The 12,265-nt window shown below is 42.0% G+C and overlaps 1 protein-coding gene and 1 long non-coding RNA gene across 3 annotated transcripts in view; one reads left to right on the top strand and one right to left on the bottom strand.

Annotated features, from left to right (window-relative positions):
* Window positions 1-8,764, bottom strand: part of LOC116701076 (uncharacterized) — a 20,792-nt gene extending 12,028 nt beyond the window's left edge. Inside the window, exons 1-2 of the long non-coding RNA XR_004334802.1 lie at window positions 8,465-8,764; window positions 1,635-1,638 (exon numbers count right to left, since the gene is read on the bottom strand). This is a non-coding gene — a long non-coding RNA (uncharacterized LOC116701076). The remainder of the gene's footprint in view (window positions 1-1,634; window positions 1,639-8,464) is intronic.
* sgcd (sarcoglycan, delta (dystrophin-associated glycoprotein)) overlaps window positions 1-12,265 on the top strand; it is a 361,460-nt gene that overhangs the window by 119,670 nt on the left and 229,525 nt on the right. The window lies entirely within an intron of this gene.

Raw genomic sequence — 12,265 nt, 5'->3', positions numbered from 1 at the left:
TGGCCTTTTTTCCCACCATCCATCAGGTTGTCCGAGGCTGTATGGCCACATGCCATGATGACAGATCTGCCTGTCAGCCGAACACAGTCCACCATGACAAGTGTAGACACTCCAGAAGAAGACGTTAAGATGGCCAGCTGCGTCCAGGAGGATCAGACTTACAGGTGTCAACAACAAATAGAATAGATGTGTTTAATACAGATTATAAAAGGGTAGGTGTGTGTCGTTTGAAATGCATACCAATGAATAGGGTTTGGGTACTGAAACCCGGTTCCCCTATTGAACCGGTTCCTACGCAACCGGTAGGAATCGGACCGGATTAGAACGCAACTTTATACCCACGGTATCTAAAACACAATAGTAAATAGATATATTGAAAACAGTTCTGGCAAATTATGGAAATGGAAGTCGTGATTAAAGAGTTTTTGAGTCTCTTGGACCTGCATCTGGGCATGGTGTACCTACGGCCTGAGAAAAGAATAGGTTAGACTGGCAGGACAAGGGGTGGATGGGGTCAGCTGAGGGGTAGAAGGGGTCAGCTGAGGGGTGGATGGGGTCAGCTGAGGGGTGGATGGGGTCAGCTGAGCGGTGGATGGGGTTAGTTGAAGGGTTGAGTGGGGTCAGTGAGGGGTGGATGGGGTCAGATGGGGTCAGCTGAGGGTGATGGGTCAGTTGAGGGGTAGAGCGGTGGATGGGGTCAGTGAGTGGTGTGGATAGGGTCAGTGAGGGGTGATGGGTCAGTGAGGGGTGGATGGGGTCAGCTGAGCGGTGGATGGGGTTAGTTGAAGGGTGGATGGGGTCAGTTGAGGGGTGGATGGGGTCAGATGGGGTCAGCTGAGCGGTGGATGGGGTCAGTTGAGGGGTAGATGCGGTGGATGGGGTCAGTTGAGGGGTAGATGCGGTGGATGGGGTCAGTTGAGGGTCAGATGGGGTCAGCTGAAATGCAGTAGTCCGTATTGTGATTTTGGTACAATTGCAATTAACTGTGCCGGACTACTAAATCTGAAGGAACAAAAGTGGAAAAAAATCAACCAATGTATCACTAAATTCTCATTGGCTACTCGCCAACGTTGCGGTCAGCTCGACAGGTTCACCCGCCAACGGCAAAACTCAACCGCCTCTGCCTGATTGGCAGTATATATCAAATATAGACTTTTAACAACATACAATCATTAAATTCAAAATAGAAGTTTTAATTGTATTCAATGACGATTAGCTCCTTACTCCATATCTTACCCACGTTTCTGGATCCGCTCTGCTGGACGCCAAAAAAACCGCCAGCAACGAACCCTCCTTGGCTCTCATTTCAGTCCCAATCACTTTGTCTGCGTGTCACATTGTTTCAGCTGATAAGGTCATAAGAATAAATTGGATTTTGAATTTGTCAACAAATCCTAATGCCTGAAAATGAGTCATTATCGTGACATTGTGATGTTCCCTAATCTTTATTTTCATATTCTCTGAATTTGTAATGCAAGAAAATAAAGATGAACCAGACAGACTATGGCTTCATCATCGTTACAGGAACATAAGTACTTATGTGAATGATGCTGGTAATTGGGCTAATTAACCTCTTCATCCCTGCTGAGCTATCAGTGGATCCATCATTATAAATACATGCTGTTTAAACCCACCAAACTGAAGTTCTTAAACACATGTCTGCATTCATAATTAATATCAAAAGATAAACAAACACTTATTATATTGCATGTGAAATGTGCAGAGCAATTTGAAAACTCATTATTCTACCTTGATGTAAAGTATGCAGCGCTTCTCTCTGTCCCTACCAGCTCCAATTTATTTGGTTTTTGAGTAGTGAACACTTAATGATTGAATTCATCACTCAATCCGAGGGATATGTTATTCTCATCTTAGTTTGTTTTTGGTTGGATTTCTTACAATGGTGCAAAAATCATTCTATTATTTGATATCACTCAATATTACTCTTTCATTTCAAATAACAAAGGGTTAGCTTGATTTACTCTACACTCATCTGATTTATTATTTCCGTAGAGCACAACAGTGTGGTTGTGGAAGTCAAAATCCTGTTCATTTCGATGATTAGTATTAGGATTATTATTATTATTAGGATAATTAGGATTTAGATTATTATCCATAATGTCTAAACCATCTGAGAGACAGACAACGAGCTCCAAGGTTGCTAAACGATGTCCGTATGACGTCAACCTCGTTTTACAAAAAACTTGGAGAAATACTTCACTACCCACAACCCTAAGCGTAACAGCGGCCTCTCTGATTGAAGGAACTTGCTGTTACCATGGCAATGTTTATCAAACCCGTGAACGTCTAGAGCGGGTTGCTTCCATTGAGGTGTAGATAATAGTTTATCTACACAGTCTTGTACCTTTGGCTTTTTTTTGCCCATTTTGAAAATGTTTTATGGTTCCGATTCATCTCGTATCTGCTTGGCTCAGTTCCAGACTTCCAGACTATTTATATAAGCATTTTATTATAAGTATTTATTTAGAAGTATTTAATTTTAACCATTTAATGAAACAGGGAAACAACACTTCCAGAGTCTTTAAAAAACTTTATGCCACTTATAAAAGTGGGTGGTCACTCTTAAGGTTTAGTAAAATTTGATTTAAGATTATTATTTTTATTTTTTTTTGCCCTTTTTATTAAAGTGACAGTGGATAGACTTGAAAGGGGGAGAGAGATGGGGGATGACACGCAGCAAAGGGCCGCAGGTTGGACTCCAACCCGGGCCGCTGCGGGACCCAGCCCACATGGGGCTGGGAACAACTGGGATTTTAAACAGACATTTGCATTATTACCAAACAACAAAATGAAAATCTTATGTTTTTTCACATCATCATCATCATCATCATCATCATCATCATCATCATCTTTAGATTCAGAGTCAATATAGTAAAAAAAGACAAACGTTCACATTAATATCCTGGTGATTACAAACATATGAGTGTAGAGCTCTGCCAAGGTTGCTCAATCCTCTGAATGTTGTTTTTAATATTAGATTGTGTTTGGAAGTAGTTATTTTTGAATGCTAGCCACATCCTGGTGGACTTGCTTTGTGTTGATATGGTTGCAATTGCACAAGGTGTTTTTAAAAGTTAAAGCATCACATTGGTCACACTTAAAAGAAATATTAACTGCATGAAAACAGTATTCCTTAAAACGTTATGTAACAAGAATTGGATAAAAGAAGTTCAGGGCAGAAGTAGGCGTGGCCAGTATTTAGTAAACCAGATATGGTTTTAATGCTGCGTTGGAGGGACTCCAGTTTTTTTCCCATCTACCAATTTACAGGTTTCTTTTCTTTCGTCTTCAGATGGGTGAGCTGCCAGCTCTCGTGTGCAGATCTTTATAAATCAGTTTTGTCAGGCCAAATGTCTCAAAACATTCTGATATTATGATACGCTTTGAGCATTGGAAAGGCAACCTCCATAAGTAGCGAATAAAGCCTTCTTCTAGCAGGGAGCCCTTGGCGTCTCATTATTTCACTACAGACCTGCTTGAGAAACCTAATTTGTTTCTGTCAACGGCATGTCTTTTTAATTTTCTGTCAAGTTACATCATCATTGTGCGGTAAAGTCGTTGAGTTCAGGAACACGAGAATCCTTATTGATGTTGCATTCAGGTGCCTGTAGAAAGGCATTCGTTAGCCTTAAAAAAAACACATATTGGTGCAAACAGCAGTCTCAGAACCTGCAATTCACAAATAGCAGAGTCAGGCTTGAAAAAATCATCACATCATCATAACGTTTACATCGTTCTTCTCTTTCTTCTTCAGACGGGCAAACGGCTCATGGTGCGCCGACAGCGTTAGGCTGCTCCTCGTTCCACATCTTCTGTTTCGTCAGTCCAAATATCTCAAAACATTCTGACATTTGTACGCACGTTGAACATTGTGAAGGCAACCTATGCTGACTTTCCAAAAGAGGCAATCAAATCTTTCCTGGCAGGGAGCCTTTATTTAACTACTTTGAAACCTGCTCCAGATACTTCATTTGTTTCAACAGTACATATTCTTAATTTTCTGTCACGTTACATCGTCACTGTGGGCTAATGTCGTAGAGACACGATTATCTCTTTTTGTTGCATTCAAATGCCTGAAGAAAGGTTACGAAAAACATGCAGGTGCAAACAACTGTCTCCAAACCTGCAATGCACCAAATGCTGAGTCCGATGTAAAAACAATTCAGTTTCAGGTTTAGAACCCGTCGTTAAAACAGGAACGAGAATCCATCGACGTCCGCAGCCCAAAGTATTATATCAGTCGTTAATGAAACCCAAACCATTTCTGCGTGTTGTTTTGTCTTCCTCCTTCCTGTCTTTCCTCTGTTTAATTATTATTTCTTTTAATTTTTTTGTTGGACCTGGGATGTGTTCTTTGTCTCAGTGTATTGATTGTAATTGTTTGTCACTGTTTATCTCTTAAATATGCAAAAAAAAACCTGACATTTGGATCCGATATCCATTTACAGTTAAAATGACGATCAAAAAAGTCAAAATTAAAGTTGAGTACAAACTCGAATGCAAAAGTTTGTTTAAATGCTTTAAGCAATCCGGGGGGGGGGGTTAAGTCAGACTCAGTGGGGAGTGAAACCGAAGCCGAGGGACAGACAGAGCTGCAGCCGAGCCAAAGTAGACCCCTTTTTCATTCATCAACTTTATTTATCACGCAAATAAAACGCTCATACAGATATTCTGCAAACTGCCAAACCGCGGCCCGATAATCAGCCGGGGCCGAGAATCAGCCGGGGCCGGTAATCGGCGGGGGCCAAGAATCAGCCGGGGCCGGTAATCGGCGGGGGCCGAGAATCAGCCAGGGGCCGGTAATCGGTCGAGCGTCACTGTGTTCAGGTTCAGTCACTTATTGGCTAACGAAAAATCTGTTAAAATACGAATATAAATGATCTATTCATGTTTTCAGTTAGTTTAATGGTGTAAAACTAAAGCATAACTTCTTACCTTTCTAACTGTACATAGTTCGAACTGTTTACTTTAGCTTTTACTTTACTAGAGCCGGCTGAAGTATGCTATCAGCGGTCAGTTAGCCGTGCGCTAACCTCGGCCATAACCGGACACCGCTATCTCCTCGCTGTAGACGCTGAGCGTTGCTGGGTATTACGTCCATAGAACGTTAGCTAAAGAAAGTCCCATCAATGCTGTCAAAACTATCGCATCTCACGTCCGTCCTTCACAATAAAATGCCACTCTGAATTATGCAATAAGAGCTCTTTAATTTCCAGTGCAGTAGAAATGAAAAGACCTGACAGTGCAGGTTGAAAGTGTCCTGATATGGCCAATAGCAGCGAGGGGTGACACAGTGACGCTAGATAATTAAAACCACAGACGCATATTGCTTCTCTGTGACACTGTCCTGGGCCATGTTGTACTAGTTACCCTCTAACACGCGCCCCCCCCCCACTGCCGACAGTCTCGTAACAGACGCCTGTTGTGGGCTCAGCAGCCACCTGGCTTGTTATTCTAGGTTTTCATTAGTCATGCAGGTTGTGGTGCGATGCGGGGCGGTTTAGGTCACGTCGGTCCCAGGAGAGTCCCATCATGCACCTGTGACCTCAAGCACGATGTTAGCATGGTGATGACGTCTGCGAACAAAGCTGCTGCGTCTGTTGCAGCCTGTCTTACTCTCTGCTCAGGGCCAATCATTCGTTCATCCTAGATCCTAGATGGGTCTGTCGGTGTGTCGGTGTTTGCACATTCCTTCAGAGCGGGTACAAAACAAAGAAAAGCTGTGATGACTTCAGCTGGGTTTCTTGCAGCAGGAGGTGTCTCTTCAGATGAGTTCAATTTGTTCACACTGCTTTTGAGCCCCAGGCGTTTTGCAGCCATGTGTCCAGTGTGCGTTGTGTTATTTGGAGAATTACAACAACAAAAAAACACACAAAGGAAAGCTGAAAAACTCATTATCACTGCTATGTTTTCCTTTGCTGTATAACTCAGCAACCACAAGAAAAACATATAATAATATATGAATTCATAGTAAATGTCAACAATAGGTTATATTAGTCACAGGGCTATGCTCTAATTCTGTCTGGATCAGTAACTTATGATATGATTGCAAACGATAAGAGTGAGTAGCTGTAGAGACGAAGCTTATTTACACCTTTCACAGATAAAAACCACAAAGGGCTTCCCAAAAAATGGAATACAGTACATAAAAGACTACAAAGGAAAACCATAGGTACCTAAAAACCGAGAACCATAAAAACCCTGGTCTGACCGACCAGTTGGACAGTCGGTCACAACGCAGAAAGAACATAAATACACTACTTTCCTTCGGGGCTAAGTTACGAGCTTCTGTATCGGTCGTCTGAATTCTACTACACTGAATACTAAAATATGTCACGGTTTAATGGTCGCTCCCAACATTTTTTTTGCCTTTGTTCAGACGACATAACCAGTGTCTCATTGGCAGACTTCACTCTCCTACAGTCCACTGAGTGCCAGTCCTTCCTGTAATGAACATTATTGTGATCCTAATCACCACGTAAACCTACGAAATATGTTGTCTGGATCAACGACAATTCATTGGCGAAGTGTGTTTGTCGCTGTCTAACTCCGTTGTGTGTGTGAGCTACACGCTGAAGATGTCAAGTTTTGAACAAAAGTCAGGCCTGCTTGGCAACAGATTAGATTAGATTAGATTAGATTAGACTTTATTCATCCCACAACGGAGAAATTTCCTTATTACAGCAGAAGCATTTTCTTCAGTAACAGCAAAAAAACAAAACAAAAAAAACACACAAATAATTAAACAGACAAGAAACACAGGCAAAACAATAGACAATGATTATAAGGTAGACTGAAAGTAAGCAAAATGCCGTCAAATAAAGGTATTTTAAAGTGCGGTTGCCATGATACAAGAAACAATATTGCGGTGTAAGTGACGTTAAAATTAAATTTAATGTGTAATAAGAGTAATAAAGCAAGAGTCGGTAGCATAATATAAAATATATTATTAATTAAGTTTGGAGCCGATTGGCGTATAGCACACAAACCACTTTGATGAAGAAGTCTGTACAGGATGTCAGGTATAGAGGTTAGGTCAGTAGTAGGTTCCAGTTCCTGTCCTGGTTCTTAATTGCAGGACGTTACCAGGACATAGAAGGTTATCTGGGATGCTATTTTCCAGTAGCCCATAAGTGCGTTGTGTGTAATTTGTTTTGAGTGAAACCTCATGGTTCACTCTGTGAACCCCGGTATCTGGGACCTTTATTTGTTTGGTTGGACAACTGCCTGGTGAAAAGATGTGAATGTGCCTGAAAGCAGCACCAGTTTCAGGGGGAAGTGCAGGCTTCAGGTCCAATTGTCAGCGACCAAGCAGGCCAATAAAAGAAGTCAACAAAATATAACTTTACTCAAAAATAGCAACAATAAAACAGGAAATGAACTCAACACACGGACCTAACTGAATGAGACAAGAGGGGACATTTATAGTGGTTGGACATAACTACAACTAATGGAAAGAAAACCAAGCTAAACCAGATGGTACGGCCCAATTGGCAGGCCACAGGATGTAACAGTCCTTCACCCTTGGCCACGCCTTTACTGACCTAGGTACTCTGCTGCAGAGCCCGTTGTCATGGGTCATGTCTTTTGGTGGATCCAGCCCTTGAACTTAACCCACATGTTGTCTTCGGATCAAATTTGACCCGTTTTCAAAGGGGTTTTTTTTATGTCCAAAATAAAGGAAGTCGAAATAAAGGAGAAAAATGTTGGTAAAAGTGACAGAATCGATGAAAACAAAAAACAAAAATAATATTCAAAACAACAGAAAGTGTCAAAAACGTTGGAAAAAGTGACAAAATGTACGGGGGAAATGGGTCTAAAATGACAAATAGCGCCATAAACGTCAAAAAAGGAACAAAGACATTGAAAAAGTGTTACTGGAAATAGTGACCAAAAAACGTCAAAAACACAAAATTAACTTTGTAAAGAGCAACAAAAACATTGAGATCAGGGGGAAAAAATGTTTTTCTTGGTTAAAGGGAAGACAACACAAGGGTTAAACAAAGCTGGAGGGAAACATGGATAAGAAACCTGGTTTATCCAAACGCCACGTGGTTCAAGATCACAAGCAGGCTTACACTTCCCAAAGCCTCACTGAACCCTGTTGCTCTCTTGTTTTTTCTTGACTGGTCCCTACTTCGTGTCATTCTCCTCCTAATCCATCTGCTCAGCCAGCTGCTAGCAGTCGATTTCCTCCCACCTCTGAACACCCTGACTGCTTTCTGTGTCCTTCCTCTGGCTCATCTCTGGCTGGAAGAAGTAATGAGAGAGAGAGAGTCAAATAGTGAGTGAGAGCCGGATGATAATGATAGAAGCAGAAGAAAATGGAGCTTAAGTGGCTGTTGCTGCAAAAATGTTCGTTTGTGTGTGTGTGTGTGTTTTGGAGAGAATGGTGTGTTTTAAATATTTATTTGCAGTTAATGATCTGAAATGCATGTGTCACATGCAAGTAGCTTTGTGGGCGGATCCCGGACGCTGTTGCTATTACACCGGCGGGATAAATGACTCTTGCGGCCGATGCAAATCTAAAATGGGTTGGTCTGAAGTAGCTACATTACTCATAGGTGTGGTTCAGAGCGTTATTTCACTATTCCTTTAAAAGCAGGCGCGCTTGTACCGTAGCAGATTGCTATTATAATGGTGGATTCCCTCTTAATACATCCATGGGCGCACGCCAGGAGCGCTTCACAGCCGAGGAGATGACGTTTGTTATTGATTTTTCTTTTTGAGAATATGTAAATAAATAAATGTCACAAAAACATACTTTATCACTTTAATCACGAGGTTCATGTTCATGCCTTGCCTTGCCTTTATGTATTGTCCGAGCCTTGTTTGCTTAGTCCGTATTTGTCTAGCCTAGCTGATGTCTTGTATAAATGTCTTTGTCCTTATGTAAACTGTATTGTTATTTTAGTTGTCTAAATCTGTCTAGTCCTTATCGATGTACTGTCCAAATGTCTGTCTCGACGTGCTGGGTTTTGTGTTGGCCCGCTTGCATTGTCATGTTACTTCTTGACTTTCCTGTATAATAAATATGAAATGAAATGAAATGAATGAACGCCATGTGGTCTAACATTAGACCGAGATGACCTCACTATAGACGATGCAGCTCTTCTGTCTCTCCTCTCCCGTGCTGCTGCTGCTGGGGCGTTCGGGTTAAGTGGCATCGGTACATGCAGTTCAACCTCACATCGCCTTAAGTCCTCTAATAGTTCATCTTTCATCAACACATCCATAATTCATGGAAATGTAAAACAAGGTCATAATTTTCCTTGTGTTTATGTATGGTTCGCCATAATGGGAACTGCTGGGTCCGTGTAGATGAGAGAATCAAAGTGTGTGAGCGGTGTGTTCACTCCACATCACGACCACGCATGCACCCTAAACCCTCCTGTTGTCCTCGGGTCCAATTTGACCCCTTTTAAAAATGTCTATATCAGAAATATGGCATTCTTTTTAACCAAATTACCACAAAAGAAGATGGATCCCACGCAACGCTCTTTGCAAATACAATCACTTTTTTTGAATTTTTTGGTGTAAATTGAAATGGTTTCAAATCAGCATCCATACATACGCTCCTCTGATCTTAACTATTAGTCAAGATAATTCATAATTTCTGCTTTATTAGCTCAAATATTAGGTATAATTCTATACAAATGAGGGTTATTGACCATTGATTCCAAAAGTGTAAAACTAGTGGCAGTAAGGTGGTGGTAGTGAAGTGGAAGAAAATAATGCGTTGAAAATGTAAAATGTCGAAAAAAGGGGTAAAAACAAGAAAGAAAGTGTTAATCTGCCCCCGGGGGGGGGAAGTCTGCTGTGCGTCGGGTGCAAAATAGGAATGGTATGCGTCGGTGTACAAAGGCAATTGCGCTTGGTGCAACATAGGTCCCTAAGTCACACTTTCAGGACTGTGAGGCCTCTAGAAACTGATGAAACTATCTTTGCCTTCTATTTGTGTCACAACCAAGTGTGCTATGTGTGTGTGTGTTTGTGTGTGTTTGTATGCATATGTGTGTTCATATATATAACAGTGTTCACCCTGACTAAATGGCAATTTCATGTGGAATATGACTGCTTGCATGTAAGGAAGTAACCTGCAGAGTGTTTTGCCCATTAGACACGGATGTTGGTTTGTTAGCTGGAACTCTCTGGAAGAGTTGTCCGACTTGTTGCTAAGCTGCAATGGGAGTGTTGGGTGCAAAGAATCGGTGCATAGGATCGGTCATATCTATAGTTCAACACATCCAGACGATGTACCCTTTTGAGAAAGACAAAATACCTTAAATACTTGAGTTGCAGGCTAATTTCTAGAACGGTTGACCCGGTCTATAGCGCTGCTCGTAGTGTGAATGCGACAATGGTGGATAACAATGGCGGTTAGTTCTTTGCTCTACTTGTTGTGCTTCTTTTATGTATAAGCTTGGGTGTGTGTGTGTGTGTGTTTGCACATAGTTTGGCGTGTCCCTTGTCAGGAGGGGAGAGTGTTTAACAAATGACTGCCAGCACGGGGACACGGGGGCCACAGACCTCTGCGAGGGAGTCGGCCAACAATAAATCTCAAAAATCAATATGACAGGGCCCGGGGTAATCAGTACCAATGATTTTAAACTGGAAGAAGTCCCTCGGGGAGAAGAATGATAAAATCCTCTGAGCTCGGAGTCTGAAAAACAACCCGAGGATGAAGGATGGAGACAAGGAAGAGAAAGAGAAGGGAGGGAAGCAAAGAAAGAGAAAGATTATTGATAGTTTTTTTTTTTACCAAGAAACCCCTACAGCAGGGTTAGGATCTCTGTTGTGCTTTCTCTGTCTGTCACTTGTACTCTTTCCTTTCTTCCATCACTCATTCTTCTTCTGTCTCTTCTAGTCTTTCTCCCTCTCTCCTATGTTTACACTCCTACTCCATTCTTTCTATGTTCTTCAGCGTGTCTGTCTCGGTCATCACCGATACTCCGACTCTTAGACTATTTTTGCTGTTTTATTCCACCTGAGCCTCTCAGAATGAAATTTCGATACCAGTCTCTTCTTCCTTTTCTTCCCTCTATTGCAGTTTTGTTGATTTCTCCGTCCCTCCTCGATCCTCGCGGCAGGAATAAGAGCTTTGAGAAGGCGTACCAGAACAACTTCCTGTTCAAGCGAGGATATGTAAAATAAGAAAAGTGAAATCCAACCCCCTTATTCAACCAGACGTGGGTGAGATGCAGCTGTCGAGGTCGCTCTCAATCAGAAAGTAACAGCTCATGAGTTGGGGCATGGGTTAGACCACTTGTGGAAGGCAAGGCAGCTTAATTTGTACACCACATTTCAGCAACAGGGCAATTGAAAGTGGTTTACACAAAAACAATTAAAAAAAATAACACATGAGAATAAAAGTTACAGTATAAGAAATTAAACATTAAAGAAATCAACAACCATTTAAAGAAAGGTCTTCAGCCTTGTTTTAAAAGGTACGGCGGACCTTTATTCTGCAGGTTTCTGGGAGTTTGTTCCAGATATGAGGAGCATAGAAACTGAACGTGGCTTCTCCCTGTTCAGTTCTGACTCTGGGGACAGAAAGAAGACCTGTCCCAGATGACCAGAGAAGTCTGGGGGGGTCAAAGTGTAGTAGCAAATCAGAAATGTATTTTGGCCCTAAACCGTTTAGTGATTTATAAACTAGCAAAAGTGCTTTGAAATCAATTATTTGAGGCTCAGGAAGCCAGTGTAAAGACTTCAGAACTGGAGTGATGTGATCCAGTCTCTTGGTCTTAGTGAGGACTTGAGTGATGTGATCCAGTCTCTTGGTCTTAGTGAGAACTGGAGTGATGTGATCCAGTCTCTTGTCTTTAGTGAGGACTGGAGTGATGTGATCCAGTCTCTTGGTCTTAGTGAGGACTGGAGGGATGTGAACCAGTCTCTTGGTTAGTAGAATGAGTGATGTGATCCAGTTCTTGGTCTTAGTGAGGACTGGAGTGTGTGATCCAGTCTCTTGGTCTTAGTGAGGACTGGAGTGATGTGATCCCGTCTCCTGGTCTTAGTGAGGACTGGAGTGATGTGATCAGTCTTTGGTCTTAGTGAGGACTGGAGTGATGTGATCCAGTCTCTTGGTCTTTAGTGAGGACTGGAGTGATGTGATCCAGTCTCTTGGTCTTAGTGAGGACTGGAGTGATGTGATCCAGTTTCTTGGTCTTAATGAGGACCCGAGCGGCAGCTGTCTGATTGATTTTTGTAGGGGGACCTGTAAAGACCCCGTTACAGTAGTCAA

The sequence above is a fragment of the Etheostoma spectabile genome, chromosome 13, assembly GCF_008692095.1.
Source record: "Etheostoma spectabile isolate EspeVRDwgs_2016 chromosome 13, UIUC_Espe_1.0, whole genome shotgun sequence".
Lineage (NCBI taxonomy): Eukaryota > Metazoa > Chordata > Actinopteri > Perciformes > Percidae > Etheostoma > Etheostoma spectabile.
The sequence above is the reverse complement of the archived record's forward strand: the minus strand, read 5'-3'. Positions and strand labels throughout refer to the sequence as shown.